Source organism: Schistocerca gregaria, chromosome 8 (genome assembly GCF_023897955.1).
Source record: "Schistocerca gregaria isolate iqSchGreg1 chromosome 8, iqSchGreg1.2, whole genome shotgun sequence".
NCBI lineage: Eukaryota > Metazoa > Arthropoda > Insecta > Orthoptera > Acrididae > Schistocerca > Schistocerca gregaria.
The window spans coordinates 22,636,352-22,656,437 of record NC_064927.1 but is presented as its reverse complement, the minus strand read 5'-3'; the positions used below and the strand labels follow the sequence as shown (position 1 = coordinate 22,656,437).

Here is a 20,086-nt window from a genome sequence, read left to right as displayed (position 1 = left end):
GGATCTGAAGATTACAGGTTCGAATGCTGTCACGCTCGTGGTTTATCAGTTCTGAAAAAGAAACATACCGTTTTAATGTAGCATTTGAGCAGTACGAGACCGTCTGAATGTTGCTGTTGACCATTTTCTGCTTGGAGATGCTCTTGAGCTTGAAACACACACTACAAGACCGGTGTTAACTAGCGAAATGGTCGGCAGAGTGCCGTCACCGCGAGTTTCCCCTGGCACTTGCACATCTAAAACAACGTCGGAAAGTAACTCGTTCGCCTTCTGAGTCACATCAAGTATGAGTGTTAATTTTGACGCCACTATCTCTGCAGGTTGTCATGCAATTCCTTTACCTCTCAGAAATGATTATGAAATAAAAGTGAAGTACGTGACGAGTGTGACGTTAGGAAAACATTAGGCAGCATGGAGAGATTCTGTATGCGACCACCCAACCGAAACGAGTTCTGTGTGACGTGCTGCCCGGCAAATATTCACCGAAGCAGCCCGGCTAGCTCAGTCAGTAGAGCTTGAGACTCTTAACCTCAGGGTCGTGGGTTCGAGCCCCACACTGGGCGGAACGGAATTTTGTTCCGCTGCAGATGTAAATTACCGTTTTTCTGATTAACGTGATGTAATGGAAAAAGCAACTTTAAACTTTGCCTACGTCTCTGTCAGTCGCAAGGAAACTGTATTTGAAGGTGAAGGTGATTTTGTAGACATGTGTTAAAGACATGTTCTGAAATGCAAGTGTTGTTGTTTGGAGAGGACATCGGTTACGTGTCAGATGTGTAGCCAAGCAATAATGGGTCGCCATAGCTGCAAATATTAGTCGGTAATATGAAGTGTTGTCAGCTGAAGTCTGATGATCCAGACGACCGTAAGGACGAAGTACGCAATAGTACCGCTAGGCCGCGCCCCTTGAGCTCAGTGGTAAAGCACTGGACTAGTAAACCAAGGGTCGTGAGATCCATCCTCAAAAGAAGAAGTCGAATTTTGGAAATCAGTTGCACGTCGTGGCCGTATACAAACAGTATCTGTGATGACGAACAATTAGCGACATGCCTTTTATTAAGAATTACTCTCAGATGTGATTAAGGCGAATGGCGCAGATAAAGCCTTTGCCTAAGCGGTACAGAATAAGGTGGGACGAGGCAGTCTGAATTACATTTTATAGATGTATTTCTCACATATGTCAGAGGCTGTCGTCGTCGTCGTCGTCGTCGTCGTCGTCGTCGTCGCCGCCGCCGCTTCTGCAGAAGTAGCAAATGGCCATCGTGGCAAATGCGGCGAGGGACGCCCTGCCTTCGATTCCGTATGCACAAAGTGTGTGGTCTTGTTTCCCAGTCTATATTTGGTCGGTCACGTAAGAGGTTGAATGTAACGAATGGGTGGGAAAGAGCAAGGGCAGCGGCTGTGTAGAACGAAAACACAAATTATCAGGGGTGTGAGCGTTTCGAGATGAGTCATATACAAGTTGCACTTGGTCGTCAGTGACTGTGTGGCCTAATGGTTGATTCTCGCTTCGCGCGTCGGGCGACTAGGTTGTGCTCTTAGTTCCGCCTCTACCGTAGCGCAGCGTGTTTTCCTCCTGTCAGTTTAGTGCCGTGTTGGTCTGCGTGCGCGTCGCATCGCTGGTTGTCGGCTGGTGGTTGGTGTTCGTGCGGCCCTTCCTGTCGCGGCGTCGTCTCTCGCCGTGATGTCCACCATGGTTCCCACGAAAGTTCCGCGTACAGGTACAGTCAGTTTTACCTTTGACAAATCCACGCGTCACGTCCAGCCCGGTTCTTTGGAGATACATGACTGGTTAGTCGATACAGTTAAGGTCACTACTGATCAGGTGCATACCGCATATTTCGACAGCGAATTATATGTGTTTTTTGTTAAGTTTCTTGACCCGCTCCAGGTTGTTAGGCTACTTTCTCGTCATGGTTCTCAGGTACCCTTTACGCACCGTGATGGATCCACTAGTATGGTTCTCTTGGCAAATGCAGAAGTGGTATCTACGAATGTTCGGGTATTTAACCTTCCGCCCGAGGTTGACGACTGTTTTCTGAAGTCCGTTTTGCTTCCTTATGGGGACGTACGCCATATTCGAAAGGAACGCTGGTCTGCTCAGCACCGCTTACAGGTATATAGTGGTATTCGGTCGGTGGAAATGGTGGTCAAAAAACCTATTCCTTCTCACCTACAGGTATGTGGTTATAGGGTCCATATCACGTACAGTGGCCAGGAAGGAACATGTTATTATTGTAATGAAACTGGCCATTTCCGTACTAATTGTCCGCGGCGTGTGGTGGTATTAAAACCTACATACGAACAGCGTAAAAAATTGACTTTAGCTGATCTTCTCCCGCAAGGATCTCGGACTGAATCGCTCACTGTTACTGAGGGACGCAGTGATCCGTTGCCCGACAACGGCCGTGATTTTCCCCCGTTATCCTTGAGTAGGGATGTTGCTGCCGTTAATTCCGATGTGCCCGCGCGAATTTCTCACAACAAGCGTCGGCGAACACAGGATGATGCGGCTGATGAATCTTCCTTATTGGCTCGCCCTTCCGATGGGCCTCCGGTAAAGGACTCTCTTTCTCAGTCGGAAATCGTGGATGAGGACGCCACAGGTGCTATCACGCCTTTGCAGAAGCTCCCTGACACCTTATCTGACGTTGTTCCTGCTACCGCGGCAGCATCTTCGGAGACGCCCGTGACGGAACCTGCTTCTGGTTGCCACGTGTCTTCTCCGGTTCGCTCTGACACTTCTCCTATTGACTCTATTTCGCATCCCCCTTCTGGAATTTCTGTCGCCCCCTCTGGGTCACAGCCTCCTCCCACCAAACAACTGATTGATTCTCCAGAGCCAGTGGATCCCGTTGTTATTCACCAACTGTCCTACCGTGACCCCATGTCTGCGGACGAGTGGGATGTAGAGGCCTCTCTCCCGCAATCTGACACGGAATGTCTACATGATGCTCCCACGCAGCCGAACGCTGCAGCGTCGGAACCGCGGAGCCGCAGTCGAATCCGTAAACAGCCACAGAGAGCCGCGTCACGGCCGAAGAAAAAGCAGTGGGAAGATGAGGGTTCTGTTTCGTAGTTTTTCTCTCTGTGGTTCAGCGCTTGTTTCTGGTATGATTACTTGTATGCTGCTCCGTCAGCTGACGGCTCTCTACCGATCTTTGTTTTTCTTTGTAGGTTGAAGTTCCATGCAAGCATATACATTTCTTACTCTGAATATTAACAGAATATGTTCTGAGCTTCGGCTCGCCGCTTTGCGACAGTTTATCTATCAGTCTGGGGCAGATGTTGTTTTTTTACAGGAAGTCCTATTCGACCAGTTTTCCATTCCTGGGTTCTCGACGTTTTTTAATGTCGCTTCCGAACTTTCTACGGGCACTGCCTTGTTTTATAGAGAAGGCATTCCGTTGATGAATTTCGAAGTACTTGACAGTGGAAGGGGGATCGGGTGCACGTTTTATGATCTCAGTTTACTCCTTCTTTATGCCCCTTCTGGTTCGGGTTGTACTACCGCACGCTCGAGTTTCTATAAAGAAGAAGTCATTTACCTGTTTCGTAAATCCCCGACAAAGATAATTTTAGGTGGGGACTTCAATTGTGTTCTACGGCCGGTAGATCAGTCTCCTAATTTTAATTTCAGTAAAGAACTCGACGACCTTGTGCGCTCCTTGCAACTGCGTGACGTGTAGGTTTCTCGCTATCCTACACTTGTGCGACATACCTACTTTACTCCCACGTCTAGCAGTCGCCTCGATCGCTTTTACCTTTCCGATTCCTTGTGTGGGCAACTTCTGGCTGTTGATGTGATACCAGCCTGTTTTACTGATCATTGCGCTGTAGCCGTTACGTTTAATTACGAGCGACAACCGGTAAAATTGTTTCGTCCTCCTTGGATGCTCAATATCGCGTATTTGCAAGATACCTCCCTTGGTATCGTCCTGGAGGACATTTGGACACGTTGTTCTCGTACTATGGACCGGTACCCGTCTATCGTGGCATGGTGGACACTGTATGCAAAACCTCACATCCGTAGGGCTCTCATGCGTTTTGGGGCTGCGAAGGTGGCAGAAGATCGACGAACGCAAGAATTTTACTATTCTGTCTTACGTCAACTGTACGATAGTGCTACGCATGCTCCCCTCCGGGTTACTGATATACAGCGCATCAAAGCCAAATTGCTGCAGCTCAAACGCATTCAAATGGAGGGCCTGCGGACGAGGTCTCAACCACGTTCCCTTCTACAAGAGGAACTGACGTCACTCTACCATCTAGTCCGTTTACGGTCGCGCCGGAAACGTGGGTGCCTTGCCTCCCTCACAACCGCTGACGGCCGCGTGTTCACCTCTCACCGTGACATTTCTGACTTCGTTTACACCTATTTTACTGATCTGTACGATACTCATGTCCCGGCGGAAACCTCTCTTGACGACTTTACCTCCTTGCTGCCTCGCGTCGTCACTCCTCAATTAAACGACGCCTTTCTGCGTCCCTTTCAGAAGGATGACATATATGATGTTGTTGCAGGATCGCAGTCCCGCAAGTCGCCTGGATTAGATGGTATTCCTAAGGAGTTCTATGTTCAATTTTGGCCGCTCATTGGTGACACCTTAACGTCAATGGTAAATGAAGTGATGCGGGGAGTCTCACTTCCTGCTCCTTTTCAGGAAGGCAGAATGGTCCTCCTCCCGAAATCCACAGGTCGACCTGCAATTGATTCCCTCCGTCCTATTACTCTCCTTAACTTTGATTATAAACTTGTCGCTCGAGCAATTAATATCCGTCTCTCTAAGCTGCTCGATACCATTATTGCCGCCCACCAAAGCTGTGTGCCTGGACGCACGATACTGACTTCCGTTCTCGAATGTCGCGATGTAATCTCGGTGGCGGCTGCCGCTAATATCCCAGGGGATTTGCTTTTTCTTGATTTCCAAAAAGCGTTCGATCGCGTCAGCCATGATTTTTTATCGAGAGTGCTCACCGCTGTCGGCTTTAATAATGATGCTCGACAAGTCTTAACTAATCTTTTTACCGGTATCAGTGTCTCGGTGATTGTGAACGGTCACCCTACCCCCCGGATATCGATCAGACGGGGGTTACCCCAGGGAAGCCCCTTATCCATGTCACTTTTTGTTCTATCCTTAGAGCCCTTACTTCGCCATCTCACCATGCACTTACGTGGCTGGAATATATTGGGGGAAATTTTTGCAGTCCGTGCATACGCCGATGACGTCATGGTTTTAGTACGACATGCCGAGGATATACCGCGGCTTAAGGATACCTTGGATTCATTTTGTGGTCTTGCTGGTGCTCGCATTAATGATCGCAAATGCACGTTCCTGCCGTTGATAGGCTTTGATCATGTCGTCATTCCTTGGGCGACGGTTGTCGATCGCCATAAGACCTTGGGGATCATAGTGGATCGTAATCCGATCAAAATGGCGGCACTAAATTGGCGTGAGGTTACGAGTCGTGTTCACGGGGCGATCCTTGAACATGACCGCCGTTCCCTTAGCCTCCTTCACAAGGCACGGGTTTTAGAGACCTATGTCTTCAGTAAAATATACTACGTTGCGCAGGTCTTCCCGCTTCCCGCGATGATGGCCCGCAGGCTGAAACAGCTGTTTAGTCGATTTCTGTGGCGCCGCCATGTCTTCCGTGTCCGATATGAAGTTGTGGCCAGGCCTCGGAAGCTTGGAGGATTGGGTCTTTCAGATATCAAAGTGAAGACGTCCATCTTATTTGCCCGCCGCAATGTTTTAACCTGTACGCGGGCTCCGCATTCAGTCACCTCTCGTTTACTTTCCCGCCTCCGGCCGGCCAGTCTGACCCCTCCTGTTGATGTTGGACGGATTAATCCTAAATTGCGGCACATTCGTGAATACTTTGTACTTTTCGGTATTCTGGGTGCTGATATACTTTCTATGACGCATATAACTACCAACATGCTACAAATCCGTTGGGGTACAGCATGTTTCCCTTCTTCTGTTGAACTTGCTTCCCCGTCAACGTCATGGAAAACGGTCTGGTCTCATCTTAGTCTTCCCATTTTACCGATGGAGATTGTTTCAACGTGGTATAAGGTCATTTACCGTCTGATACCTACTGGTGATCGTCTTTTTCGTATTGGCCTTCGTCCGACTGATCAGTGTGAGGAATGTCATCAAACTGACACCTTACTTCACAGGCTAGTTGCTTGCGGACGGGATCATTGGCTCTGGGTCCGCCGTCAATTAGCTTTTCTTACTAGAGGGCCTGAAACCGCATTCCCAGACGACATCTTCTTACATCCGGACATCTCTTATTTTCCTCAGACGAAAACGAACACGATTGTTTGGCTCTTGGGTTACTATGTCCATTACGTCATTGAAGGCGGTAATGACCCAGATCCCCGCGTATTTCACCATTATTTGTCAACTGCGCATTGGAAATGGCAGCGGTTACCACAATACCGAACGCTTTTTGCGAATATGCTTTTTCTTGTGTTTAACCGTCAAGGGGTTGGTTAAGTTCCCCTGTGATTCCTGTTTCTTCCCTGAGCTCGAGTCCCCTCCCTTGTTGTATTTTTTCGTAATTTTTTTTTCTCTCTCTCTCTTTTGCATGTATATATATACACCCAAAATTCATACGGGTGGGGTAACGGGTTGGTCTTCCCCTTCAGAAGAAATGTTTTATTTGTGTTTCACCTAATTTGTTGATTTTCTTTTTGCAGCTAATATTAAATGATGATTTGACTATGGTTGTCTGAATTCTCATGAAATATACCAAGTCAATCTGATAATAAAAAAAAAAGTGGTAGAGCACTGGACTAGTAAACCAAGGCTCGTGAGTTCCATCGTCAAAGGAAGAAGTCGAATTTTGGAAATCAGTTGCGCGTCGTGGCCGTATAGCAAACAGTATCTGTGATGACGAACAATTAGCGACATGCCTTTTATTAAGAATTACTCTCAGATGTGATTAAGGCGAATGGCGCAGATAAAGCGTTTGCCAAAGCGGTACAGCATAAGGTGGGACGAGGCAGTCTGAATTACATTTTATAGATGTATTTCTCACATATGTCAGAGCCTCTCGCGGTCGTCGTCGTCGTCGTCGTCGTCGTCGTCGTCGTCGTCGCCGCCGCCGCTTCTGCAGAAGTAGCAAATGGCCATCGGGGCAAATGCGGCGAGGCACGCCCTGCCTTCGATTCCGTATGCACAAAGTGTGTGGTCTTGTTTCCCAGTCTATATTTGGTCGGTCACGTAAGAGGTTGGATGTAACGAATGGGTGGGAAAGAGCAAGGGCAGCGGCTGTGTAGAACGAAAACACAAATTATCACGGGTGTGAGCGTTTCGAGATGAGTCATATACAAGTTGCACTTGTTCATCAGTGACTGTGTGGCCTAATGGATAAGGCGTCGGACTTCGAATCTGAAGATTACAGGTTCGAATGCTGTCACGCTCGCGTTTTATCAGTTCTGAAAAAGAAACATACCGTTTTAATGTAGCATTTGAGCAGTACGAAACCGTCTGAATGTTGCTGTTGACCATTTTCTGCTTGGAGATGCTCTTGAGCTTGAAACACACACTACAAGACCGGTGTTAACTAGCGAAATGGTCGGCAGAGTGCCGTCACCGCGAGTTTCCACTGGCACTTGCACATCTAAAACAAGGTCGGAACGTAACTCGTTCGCCTTTTGAGTCACATCAAGTATGAGTGTTAATTTTGACGCCACTAGCTCTGCAGGTTGTCATGCAATTCCTTTACCTCTCAGAAATGATTATGAAATAAAAGTGAAGTACGTGACGAGTGTGACGTTAGGAAAACATTAGGCATTATGGAGAGATTCTGTATGGGACCACCCAACCCAAACGAGTACTGTGTGACGTGCTGGCCGGCAAGTATTCTCCGAAGCAGCCCGGCTAGCTCAGTCGGTAGAGCATGAGACTCTTAATCTCAGGGTCGTGGGTTCGAGCCCCACGCTGGGCGGAACGGAATTTTGTTCCGCTGCAGATGTAAATTACCGTTTTTCTGATTAACGTGATGTAATGGAAATAGCAACTTTAAACTTTGCCTACGTCTCTGTCAGTCGCAAGGAAACTGTATTTGAAGGTGAAGGTGATTTTGTAGACATGTGTGAAAGACATGTTCTGAAATGCAAGTGTTGTTGTTTGGAGAGGACATCGGTTACGTGTCAGATGTGTAGCCAAGCAGTAATGGGTCGCCATAGCTGCAAATATTAGTCGGTAATATGAAGTGTTGTCAGCTGAAGTCTGATGATCCAGACGACCGTAAGGACGAAGTACGCAGAAGTACCGCTAGGCCGCGCCTCTTTAGCTCAGTGGTAGAGCACTGGACTAGTAAACCAAGGCTCCTGAGTTCCATCCTCAAAGGAAGAAGTCGAATTTTGGAAATCAGTTGCGCGTCGTGGCCGTATAGCAAGCAGTATCTGTGATGACGAACAATTAGCGACATGCCTTTTATTAAGAATTACTCTCAGATGTGATTAAGGCGAATGGCGCAGATAAAGCCTTTGCCAAAGCGGTACAGCATAAGGTGGGACGAGGCAGTCTGAATTACATTTTATAGATGTATTTCTCACATATGTCAGACCCTCTCGCGATCGTCGTCGTCGTCGTCGCCACCGCCGCTTCTGCAGAAGTAGCAAATGGCCATCGTGGCAAATGCGGCGAGGGACGCCCTGCCTTCGATTCCGTATGCACAAAGTGTGTGGTCTTGTTTCCCAGTCTATATTTGGTCGGTCACGTAAGAGGTTGGATGTAACGAATGGGTGGGAAAGAGCAAGGGCAGCGGCTGTGTAGAACGAAAACACAAATTATCACGGGTGTGAGCGTTTCGAGATGAGTCATTTACAAGTTGCACTTGTTCATCAGTGACTGTGTGGTCTAATGGATAAGGCGTCGGACTTCGGATCTGAAGATTACATGTTCGAATGCTGTCACGCTCGCGTTTTATCAGTTCTGAAAAAGAAACATACCGTTTTAATGTAGCATTTGAGCAGTACGAAACCGTCTGAATGTTGCTGTTGACCATTTTCTGCTTGGAGATGCTCTTGAGCTTGAAACACACACTACAAGACCGGTGTTAACTAGCGAAATGGTCGGCAGAGTGCCGTCACCGCGAGTTTCCACTGGCACTTGCACATCTAAAACAACGTCGGAACGTAACTCGTTCGCCTTTTGAGTCACATCAAGTATGAGTGTTAATTTTGACGCCACTAGCTCTGCAGGTTGTCATGCAATTCCTTTACCTCTCAGAAATGATTATGAAATAAAAGTGAAGTACGTGACGAGTGTGACGTTAGGAAAACATTAGGCAGCATGGAGAGATTCTGTATGGGACCACCCAACCCAAACGAGTACTGTGTGACGTGCTGGCCGGCAAGTATTCTCCGAAGCAGCCCGGCTAGCTCAGTCGGTAGAGCATGAGACTCTTAATCTCAGGGTCGTGGGTTCGAGCCCCACGCTGGGCGGAACGGAATTTTGTTCCGCTGCAGATGTAAATTACCGTTTTTCTGATTAACGTGATGTAATGGAAATAGCAACTTTAAACTTTGCCTACGTCTCTGTCAGTCGCAAGGAAACTGTATTTGAAGGTGAAGGTGATTTTGTAGACATGTGTGAAAGACATGTTCTGAAATGCAAGTGTTGTTGTTTGGAGAGGACATCGGTTACGTGTCAGATGTGTAGCCAAGCAGTAATGGGTCGCCATAGCTGCAAATATTAGTCGGTAATATGAAGTGTTGTCAGCTGAAGTCTGATGATCCAGACGACCGTAAGGACGAAGTACGCAGAAGTACCGCTAGGCCGCGCCTCTTTAGCTCAGTGGTAGAGCACTGGACTAGTAAACCAAGGCTCGTGAGTTCCATCCTCAAAGGAAGAAGTCGAATTTTGGAAATCAGTTGCGCGTCGTGGCCGTATAGCAAGCAGTATCTGTGATGACGAACAATTAGCGACATGCCTTTTATTAAGAATTACTCTCAGATGTGATTAAGGCGAATGGCGCAGATAAAGCCTTTGCCAAAGCGGTACAGCATAAGGTGGGACGAGGCAGTCTGAATTACATTTTATAGATGTATTTCTCACATATGTCACACCCTCTCGCGGTCGTCGTCGTCGCCACCGCCGCTTCTGCAGAAGTAGCAAATGGCCATCGTGGCAAATGCGGCGAGGCACGCCCTGCCTTCGATTCCGTATGCACAAAGTGTGTGGTCTTGTTTCCCAGTCTATATTTGGTCGGTCACGTAAGAGCTTGAAAGTAACGAATGGGTGGGAAAGAGCAAGGGCAGCGGCTGTGTAGAACGAAAACACAAATTATCAGGGGTGTGAGCGTTTCGAGATAAGTCATATACAAGTTGCACTTGGTCGTCAGTGACTGTGTGGCCTAATGGATAAGGCGTCGGACTTCGGATCTGAAGATTACAGGTTCGAATGCTGTCACGCTCGTGTTTTATCAGTTCTGAAAAAGAAACATACCGTTTTAATGTAGCATTTGAGCAGTACGAAACAGTCTGAATGTTGCTGTTGACCATTTTCTGCTTGGAGATGCTCTTGAGCTTGAAACACACACTACAATACCGGTGTTAACTAGCGAAATGGTCGGCAGAGTGCCGTCACCACGAGTTTCCACTGGCACTTGCACATCTAAAACAACGTCGGAAAGTAACTCGTTCGCCTTTTGAGTCACATCAAGTATGAGTGTTAATTTTGACGCCACTAGCTCTGCAGGTTGTCATGCAATTCCTTTACCTCTCAGAAATGATTGTGAAATAAAAGTGAAGTACGTGACGAGTGTGACGTTAGGAAAACATTAGGCAGCATGGAGAGATTCTGTATGGGACCACCCAACCCAAACGAGTACTGTGTGACGTGCTGGCCGGCAAGTATTCACCGAAGCAGCCCGGCTAGCTCAGTCGGTAGAGCATGAGACTCTTAATCTCAGTGTCGTGGGTTCGAGCCCCACGCTGGGCAGAATGGAATTTTGTTCCGCTGCAGATGTAAATTACCGTTTTTCTGATTAACGTGATGTAATGGAAATAGCAACTTTAAACTTTGCCTACGTCTCTGTCAGTCGCAAGGAAACTGTATTTGAAGGTGAAGGTGATTTTGTAGACATGTGTGAAAGACATGTTCTGAAATGCAAGTGTTGTTGTTTGGAGAGGACATCGGTTACGTGTCAGATGTGTAGCCAAGCAGTAATGGGTCGCCATAGCTGCAAATATTAGTCGGTTATATGAAGTGTTGTCAGCTGAAGTCTGATGATCCAGACGACCGTAAGGACGAAGTACGCAGAAGTACCGCTAGGCCGCGCCTCTTTAGCTCAGTGGTAGAGCAGTGGACTAGTAAACCAAGGCCCGTGAGTTCCATCCTCAAAGGAAGAAGTCGAATTTTGGAAATCAGTTGCGCGTCGTGGCCGTATAGCAAGCAGTATCTGTGATGACGAACAATTAGCGACATGCCTTTTATTAAGAATTACTCTCAGATGTGATTAAGGCGAATGGCGCAGATAAAGCCTTTGCCAAAGCGGTACAGCATAAGGTGGGACGAGGCAGTCTGAATTACTTTTTGTAGATGTATTTCTCACATATGTCAGAGCCTCACGCGGTCGTCGTCGTCGTCGTCGTCGTCGTCGTCGCCGCCGCCGCTTCTGCAGAAGTAGCAAATGGCCATCGTGGCAAATGCGGCGAGGCACGCCCTGCCTTCGATTCCGTATGCACAAAGTGTGTGGTCTTGTTTCCCAGTCTATATTTGGTCGGTCGCGTAAGAGGTTGAATGTAACGAATGGGTGGGATAGAGCAAGGACAGCGGCCTTGTAGAACGAAAACACAAATTATCAGGGGTGTGAGCGTTTCGAGATGAGTCATATACAAGTTGCACTTGGTTGTCAGTGACTGTGCGGCCTAATGGATAAGGCGTCGGACTTCGGATCTGAAGATTACAGGTTCGAATGCTATCACGCTCGTGTTTTATCAGTTGTGAAAAAGAAACATACCGTTTTAATGTAGCATTTGAGCAGTACGAAACCGTCTGAATGTTGCTGTTGACCATTTTCTGCTTGGAGATGCTCTTGAGCTTGAAACACACACTACAAGACCGGTGTTAACTAGCGAAATGGTCGGCAGAGTGCCGTCACCGCGAGTTTCCACTGGCACTTGCATATCTAAAACAACGTCGGAAAGTAACTCGTTCGCCTTTTGAGTCACATCAAGTATGAGTGTTAATTTTGACGCCACTAGCTCTGCAGGTTGTCATGCAATTCCTTTACCTCTCAGAAATGATTATGAAATAAAAGTAAAGTACGTGACGAGTGTGACGTTAGGAAAACATTAGGCAGCATGGAGAGATTCTGTATGGGACCACCCAACCCAAACGAGTACTGTGTGACGTGCTGGCCGGCAAGTATTCACCGAAGCAGCCCGGCTAGCTCAGTCGGTAGAGCATGAGACTCTTAATCTCAGTGTCGTGGGTTCGAGCCCCACGCTGGGCAGAACGGAATTTTGTTCCGCTGCAGATGTAAATTACCGTTTTTCTGATTAACGTGATGTAATGGAAATAGCAACTTTAAACTTTGCCTACGTCTCTGTCAGTCGCAAGGAAACTGTATTTGAAGGTGAAGGTGATTTTGTAGACATGTGTGAAAGACATGTTCTGAAATGCAAGTGTTGTTGTTTGGAGAGGACATCGGTTACGTGTCAGATGTGTAGCCAAGCAGTAATGGGTCGCCATAGCTGCAAATATTAGTCGGTAATATGAAGTGTTGTCAGCTGAAGTCTGATGATCCAGACGACCGTAAGGACGAAGTACGCAAAAGTACCGCTAGGCCGCGCCCCTTTAGCTCGGTGGTAAGTTCCGCTTCAGACGCCGTGCAGTGTGGACGTGCCTAGTCTTCCGCTCCGCCGTAGCGTTACGCATAGTGGGATATCGTTTGTTTACGTGTTGTGTTGTACCTTCTGTAAGTTTTTCTCCGTCGTTGTTTCGTTCCTTGTGTTATTTTCTGTGTGTATTTCAGTGTTTTTTGTGTAGCGGTTTAGACCGCTTAGTTTTTGAAAATGTCGTCTCAGGTTATTCCTCGTCAGGCTACAGTTAGTTTTGCTTTCGACAAGTCCACCCGCCATGTGCAACCTAGTTCCCTTGAGATTCATGATTGGTTAGTAGATACCTTTGGCATTAATTCGGATCAGGTGCACACTGCTTATTTTGATACAGAACTCTATGTTTTCTTTGTTAAATTTATGGACCCCCTTCAGGTTGATAAAATTATTTCCAAATTTGGTCATCAGGTTCTCTTTCGGCATCGGGATGATTCTGTCAGTACCGTACTGCTTTCAAATGCTTCCATTACGTACACCAGTGTTCGTGTTTACAACCTTCCGCCGGACGTGGATAATGTGTATCTTAAGGAAGGTTTACTCAAGTATGGTGATTTTAAGAGTATTCGCCTTGAACGCTGGTCCAGCCAACATCACCTGCAGTGTTACAGTGGCATTCGTTCCGTCGAAATGCACGTGAAGCAGAATATTCCCTCGCACCTGCAGATCGGTGGATATCGTGTCCATGTAACATATAGTGGTCAGGTTGGCACCTGTTTTTTGTGTAATGAGAGTGGCCACGTGCGTACCAACTGTCCGCGGAGGGTTTTTGTGTTAATAAATTCTCTCGAACAGCGTCGCAAGTTAACGGTCGCTGACCTCGTTGCAGGTGGTTCTGCTCTTGGTGTCGAACAGTCCAGTGGTAGTAGCGCCCAGCCGCAGGTTGTGCACGCCCCTCACACAGAATTTACTCCTTTACGTGCCAAATCTGATGTTGTTCCGTCGGTTCCTCAGGTGGGTGTGCCGCTTTTGAATAATAAACGGCGTCGCGCACAAGATGGAAATAGTACGGATGAGGATCTCCCCGAGATGCCCCAATCCGAGAGACCGACATCCTCCGAGCCACAGAGTAGTGTAGATGCTCCCTGTTCCCCAGAAGTAGCTGTTCCGGTAGCGGCTGCAGACGCCCCTCCGGCTTCCGACACGGCTTCTCTCGAGTCGGCTCGTCGGTCGGGCCTGTTGTCGCCGCCTTCCGAACCGACTTCGTTGTCACAACAAGTTGAGTCGCAACAACTTCCTGCTTCGCTGCCCCACACCTCTGCCAGCGGAGCTGCTCCGCTTCCTTCCAACTTAGCAGTTTCTGAGCTTCCTGCTCACGTTTCGCCTCCGTGTAGTCCATGTTTGCCGGAAGCTAATACTGGTGTAGACCAGTCCGTTTCGTCGGATGTTTCCCCCGCGACCCCGGACCCTGACTGTGGACCGGCGCGGGTGTTGTCAGATACAGAACTTGATCCTCCTACGTCATCGGCGGCTGCCGCTTCCTTGCCCGTCAGCCGACGCAAGTTGCGCGTTCAGCCGAACGTCAATGCGGTTCGTAAAAAACCGAAACGTAAGGGATCCGCGGAAGGGGGTAGCAGTCCCCCTCCCTCGGATGCCTCCGTCTCCCCTGCTATGGACTGTGATGTTGATGCGTCGGTGTAGGTGATTTCTTCCCTCGCTTTTCTCTCCATGGTTCAAGCATACACCTTTCTTACCTTAAATGTTAACCGTATTCAGTCCGACGTTCGCATTGCCTCTTTGCGGCAGTTTCTTTACGACTCCTGTGCGGACGTAGTATTTTTGCAGGAAGTATTGTTTTCTGATCTCTCTCTACCTGGATTTCAAACTGTTTTTAATGTCGCACCGGAGAATTCAACAGGAACTGCTCTTTTCTTTCGAGAAGGTATTCCTATTACTGACATTGAATTCCTTGACTCTGGCCGTGGGATTGGTTGTCGTCTTTTTGATCTCCACCTAGTTGTTTTATATGCCCCCTCTGGTTCGGGTCGCACTGTGGCTCGATCGCGCTTTTATAAGGAAGAGCTTATTTATCTTTTGCGCAAGAGTCCTCGGAGTCTCCTGCTCGGAGGCGATTTTAATTGTGTTTTACGCCCTGAAGACCAGTCCCCCAATTTTAATTATTGCCGAGATTTACATGACTTGGTTCGTACGATGCACCTGCGTGATGTTTGGGAACACAAATATCCAACCCTGGTGAAATTTACGTATTTTACCGCGTCCTCATGCAGTAGACTCGACAGATTCTACTTCTCTGATTTTTTATGTGATAACATTCTTTCTGTCGATGTTATTCCTACTAGTTTTTCTGACCATTGTGCTTTTACTGCAACTTTAAATCTTAGTCACCAACCAGCAAAACTTTATCGTTCCCAGTGGATGTTAAATGTTTCCCACCTTGCCGACAGTGCCATTGATGAAGTTGTAAGTGCCGTGTGGGAGCGATGTCTTCGCTCCGTCCCGCGTTACCCCTCCTTGCTCGTTTGGTGGACTGCGTTTGCCAAGCCCAAGATTCGTCAGACTTTGATTTTTTACTGTGCCGCAAGGGCGCGTGATTTTAAGAACACGTATGAATTTTACTACTCTGTCCTGCGTGAACTGTATGACGCGGCGGGTCCTTCTCCTCTGCGGATCCATGATGTTCGTCGTATTAAAGCCAAGCTCTTGACCCTCAAACGACGACAGTTGGATGGTCTGCGAGTAAAGTCGAAACCTCACTCTCTTGTTGAAGGTGAACTGACTTCTTTGTACCACCTGCTGCGGCATCAGACTCGACGTCGTCGCTCCTTCATCTCTTCTCTTATGGTGGATGATGGACGACAGCTTATTGCACAGGAGGATATGACTCGTGCTCTTCATCAGTATTACGCTAGTCTCTATCCTGCCGATGATTGTGGTGTGTCACTTTCTGATGATGTCCTTGAGGATCTTCCTGCGACGATCACGCCTGACGCGAACAGCGACTTTCTCCGGGAGTTGCAGGTAGATGATGTTTTTGATTTTATTGCTCACTCTCCGTCCGGTAAATCGCCGGGTCCAGACTGCCTGCCAAAAGAATTTTATCTCCGTTTTTGGCCTCTTTTGGGTGGCACTTTTACGCAGATTTTAAATGAGATTGTCAGGGGGATGGATGTGCCTGCCGATTTTAAAGTAGGTAAAATTGTTTTAATTCCGAAGTCCACTGGTCGTTTATCTACTGCCCATCTTCGTCCGCTCACATTGCTGAACTTTGATTACAAGACAGCTGCTAGAGCACTCAATAGTCGATTGTCTTCACTGCTTCGGGGTGTGATTGATGCACATCAATGTTGTTTTCCTGGTAGATCTATTCTGACCCCAGTAGCCGAATATCGGGATGTTGTCTCGGTTGCGGCGGTTACAAACGTTCATTGTGCCTTTGTTTTCCTCGATTTTTATAAGGCTTTTGATCACGTCAGTCATGTGTTTTTAGATCATGTTTTAGATACAATAGGTATTAACGCTTCATCACGTGGTGTTCTTGGTAATTTGTATAGGGGAATAACTGCTCGGGTGTCAGTCAATGGGCAGCTGACGCCGCCCTTTGCTATCCGCCTAGGAGTACCTCAGGGTAGTCCGCTCTCTATGTCGCTATTCATATTGTCCCTGGAACCGCTGCTTCGGACTCTTGCTTTCAAGCTTCAGGGTATGACCCTCTCTGGTGGGAAGCTCGCTGTTAAGGCGTACGCGGACGATGTCGTTGTTCTCCTCCGTCAACGTGATGATATCACATTGTTGAAAGGGGCAGTCGATGCATACTGTTGTGTCTCTGGAGCGCGTCTTAATCAGGGTAAGTGTAAGTTCCTTGATATTCGAGGGTTTCGCGATGCTGATGTTCCTTGGGCCACTTTTGTCGATCGCCATAAGTCATTGGGGATTACCTTTGATCGGTGTCCTATAAAAATGGCAGCTCTTAATTGGAAATCTGTCACCGAGAAGATACAGGGGGCTCTGATGGTCCATGAGCAGCGCTCTGCTACCATTTTGCAAAAAATCAGAATTTTAGACACATACGTGTTATGTAAAGCCTATTATATTGCTCAACTGTTCCCCCTTCCCATTATGGTGGCGAAACGGTTGCGCCAATTGTCTAGCAGGTTTATATGGAAGGGTCATCTATTCAAGTTGCGTTACGAGGTTATGACGAAACCGCGTATCTCCGGAGGCTTGGGCCTCACTGACATTATTCGCAAGGCATCTGCCTTGTACGTCCGCCGTACGACTCTAATTGTTACGCAAGAAGTGACTTCAATTACATCCAGACTTTTCACTGTTGTGCGTCCGAAGAGCCTTGCTCCACCTGTCGACGTCGGTCGCCTCAATTTTAAGTTGAAACACGTCCGGGAATTTTATATTGCGGTTAGTTACCTCGGTGACGTCTTCTTGCGACGACCGGTGCCAACGACCAAGAGCTTGATTGCCCGTTGGGAGGGGCTGGCCGGTCCCAATCCAATCGAACTGGCGTCTCCATCAGTGTCCTGGAAGAACGTCTGGAAGAATGTTAGTCTGCCGATCCACACTATGGCTGTGGCGTCCACGTGGTGTAGGGTAGTTAATGGTTTGGTCCCCACCAACGTACGACTGCACCGTATTGGTCTTTCTGACACGGACAACAGCACTCGGTGTGGTCTCCTGGACACACTTGAGCATCGATTCACCTGCAGTGGGCACCTTGCTAATTGGATTTGTCTCAGGAAACAACTGGCTTTTGTCACTAGGACTGCCGAAACCGCTTATACCATTGACGTCATCGTACGGCCCGATTCTTCCTTTTATCCGCGAACGAAGCTCAATACCGTTATGTGGTTGCTTGGACACTTCGTACATTTTGTTATTAGTTGTCATGAAGAGGATGAACACCTAACGTTTCGACAGTACATTCTTACTGCTTACTGGAACCGATTGCGCATGCCAGCACTCCGTGAAGATTTTGCAAATATGCTTAGCCTGACATTTGAAAGGGAGGGTGTTGGCTAAGGTCGCCTGTGTTAGCCGATTTCCTATATACTGTTTCTGGATTTGCCACCTTTCTGTAAACTACTTTTCTAAACCTGGACTGAAGTTTTCGTGGATATTTAGGACGAACAAGAAAAACAAACGTGAGACCAAGAACCGAGATGTAGGGGAAAGTGCGACGCTGTAGTATTGTCACCTCTAAATTTTAAACAATGGCATATCAAGTAATACAAAAAAAAAGAAAAGAAAAATAATAAGAAACATTAAGAAAAAGATGTTAACAAAAAAAACAAAAAGTGGTAGAGCACTGGTGTACCAGACCAGGGGTCCTAAAAGAAATAAAAAGCTAAAAATAAAAATAAAAAAATGTGGTAGAGCACTGGTCTAGTAAACCAGAGGTCGTGAGTTCTCACCCTCAGAGGAGGAAGACGAATTTTGGAAATCAGTTGCACGGCGGGCCCGTATAGCAAACAGTATCTGTGATGACGAACAATTAGCGACAAGCGTTTTATTAAGAATTACTCTCAGATGGGATTAAGGCGAATGGCGCAGATAAAGCCTTTGCCAAAGCGGTACAGCATAATGTGGGACGAGGCAGTCTGAATTACATTTTATAGATGTATTTCTCACATATGTCAGAGCCTCTCGCGGTCGTCGTCGTCGTCGCCGCCGCCGCTTCTGCAGAAGTAGCAAATGGCCATCGTGGCAAATGCGGCGAGGCACGCCCTGCCTTCGATTCCGTATGCACAAAGTGTGTGGTCTTGTTTCCCAGTCTATATTTGGTCGGTCACGTAAGAGGTTGAATGTAACGAATGGGTGGGAAAGAGCAAGGGCAGCGGCTGTGTAGAACGAAAACACAAATTATCAGGGGTGTGAGCGTTTCGAGATGAGTCATATACAAGTTGCACTTGGTTGTCAGTGACTGTGTGGCCTAATGGATAAGGCGTCGGACTTCGGATCTGAAGAATACAGGTTCGAATGCTGTCACGCTCGTGTTTTATCAGTTCTGAAAAAGAAACATACCGTTTTAATGTAGCATTTGAGCAGTACGAAACCGTCTGAATGTTGCTGTTGACCATTTTCTGCTTGGAGATGCTCTTGAGCTTGAAACACACACTACAAGACCGGTGTTAACTAGCGAAATGGTCGGCAGAGTGCCGTCACCACGAGTTTCCACTGGCACTTGCACATCTAACACAACGTCGGAAAGTAACTCGTTCGCCTTTTGAGTCACATCAAGTATGACTGTCAATTTTGACGCCACTAGCTCTGCAGGTTGTCACGCAATTCCTTTACCTCTCAGAAATGATTATGAAATAAAAGTGAAGTACGTGACGAGTGTGACGTTAGGAAAACATTAGGCAGCATGGAGAGATTCTGTATGGGACCACCCAACCCAAACGAGTACTGTGTGACGTGCTGCCCGGCAAGTATTCACCAAAGCAGCCCGGCTAGCTCAGTCGGTAGAGCATGAGACTCTTAATCTCAGGGTCGTGGGTTCGTCCCCACGCTGGGCGGAACGAAATTTTGTTCCGCTGCAGATGTAAATTACCGTTTTTCTGATTAACGTGATGTAATGGAAATAGCAACTTTAAACTTTGCCTACGTCTCTGTCAGTCGCAAGGAAACTGTATTTGAAGGTGAAGGTGATTTTGTAGACATGTGTGAAAGACATGTTCTGAAATGCAAGTGTTGTTGTTTGGAGAGGACATCGGTTACATGTCAGATGTGTAGCCAAGCAGTAATGGGTCGCCATAGCTGCAAATATTAGTCGGTAATATGAAGTGTTGTCAGCTGAAGTCTGATGATCCACACGACCGTAAGGACGAAGTACGCAAAAGTACCGCTATGCCGCGCCCCTTTTGCTCAGTGGTAGAGCACTGGACTAGTAAACCAAGGGTCGTGAGTTCCATCCTCAAAGGAAGAAGTCGAATTTTGGAAATCAGTTGCGCGTCGTGGCCGTATAGCTAACAGTATCTGTGATGACGAACAATTAGCGACATGCCATTTATTAAGAATCACTCTCAGATGTGATTAAGGCGAATGGCGCAGATAAAGCCTTTGCCAAAGCGGTACAGCATAAGGTGGGACAAGGCAGTCTGAATTACATTTTATAGATGTATTTCTCACATATGTCAGAGCCTCTCGCGGTTGTCGTCGTCGTCGTCGTCGCCGCCGCCGCTTCTCCAGAAGTAGCAAATGGCCATCGTGCCAAATGCGGCGAGGCACGCCCTGCCTTCGATTCCGTATGCA

General features: G+C 47.5%; 6 non-coding genes across 6 annotated transcripts; all 6 read left to right on the top strand.

Moving 5' to 3' along the window:
* Positions 1-490: 490 nt before the first annotated feature.
* Trnak-cuu (transfer RNA lysine (anticodon CUU)) lies at positions 491-563 on the top strand. Its single transcript has one exon. It is a non-coding gene; the product is annotated as a tRNA-Lys (tRNA).
* A 7,326-nt stretch (positions 564-7,889) lies between these two features.
* Positions 7,890-7,962, top strand: Trnak-cuu (transfer RNA lysine (anticodon CUU)). The gene has a single exon. It is a non-coding gene; the product is annotated as a tRNA-Lys (tRNA).
* A 1,431-nt stretch (positions 7,963-9,393) lies between these two features.
* On the top strand, positions 9,394-9,466 carry Trnak-cuu (transfer RNA lysine (anticodon CUU)). The gene has a single exon. It is a non-coding gene; the product is annotated as a tRNA-Lys (tRNA).
* A 1,425-nt stretch (positions 9,467-10,891) lies between these two features.
* Trnak-cuu (transfer RNA lysine (anticodon CUU)) lies at positions 10,892-10,964 on the top strand. Its single transcript has one exon. It is a non-coding gene; the product is annotated as a tRNA-Lys (tRNA).
* Positions 10,965-12,407: 1,443 nt separating this feature from the next.
* On the top strand, positions 12,408-12,480 carry Trnak-cuu (transfer RNA lysine (anticodon CUU)). The gene has a single exon. It is a non-coding gene; the product is annotated as a tRNA-Lys (tRNA).
* Positions 12,481-19,278: 6,798 nt separating this feature from the next.
* On the top strand, positions 19,279-19,350 carry Trnak-cuu (transfer RNA lysine (anticodon CUU)). The gene has a single exon. It is a non-coding gene; the product is annotated as a tRNA-Lys (tRNA).
* The last annotated feature ends 736 nt before the right edge of the window (positions 19,351-20,086 follow it).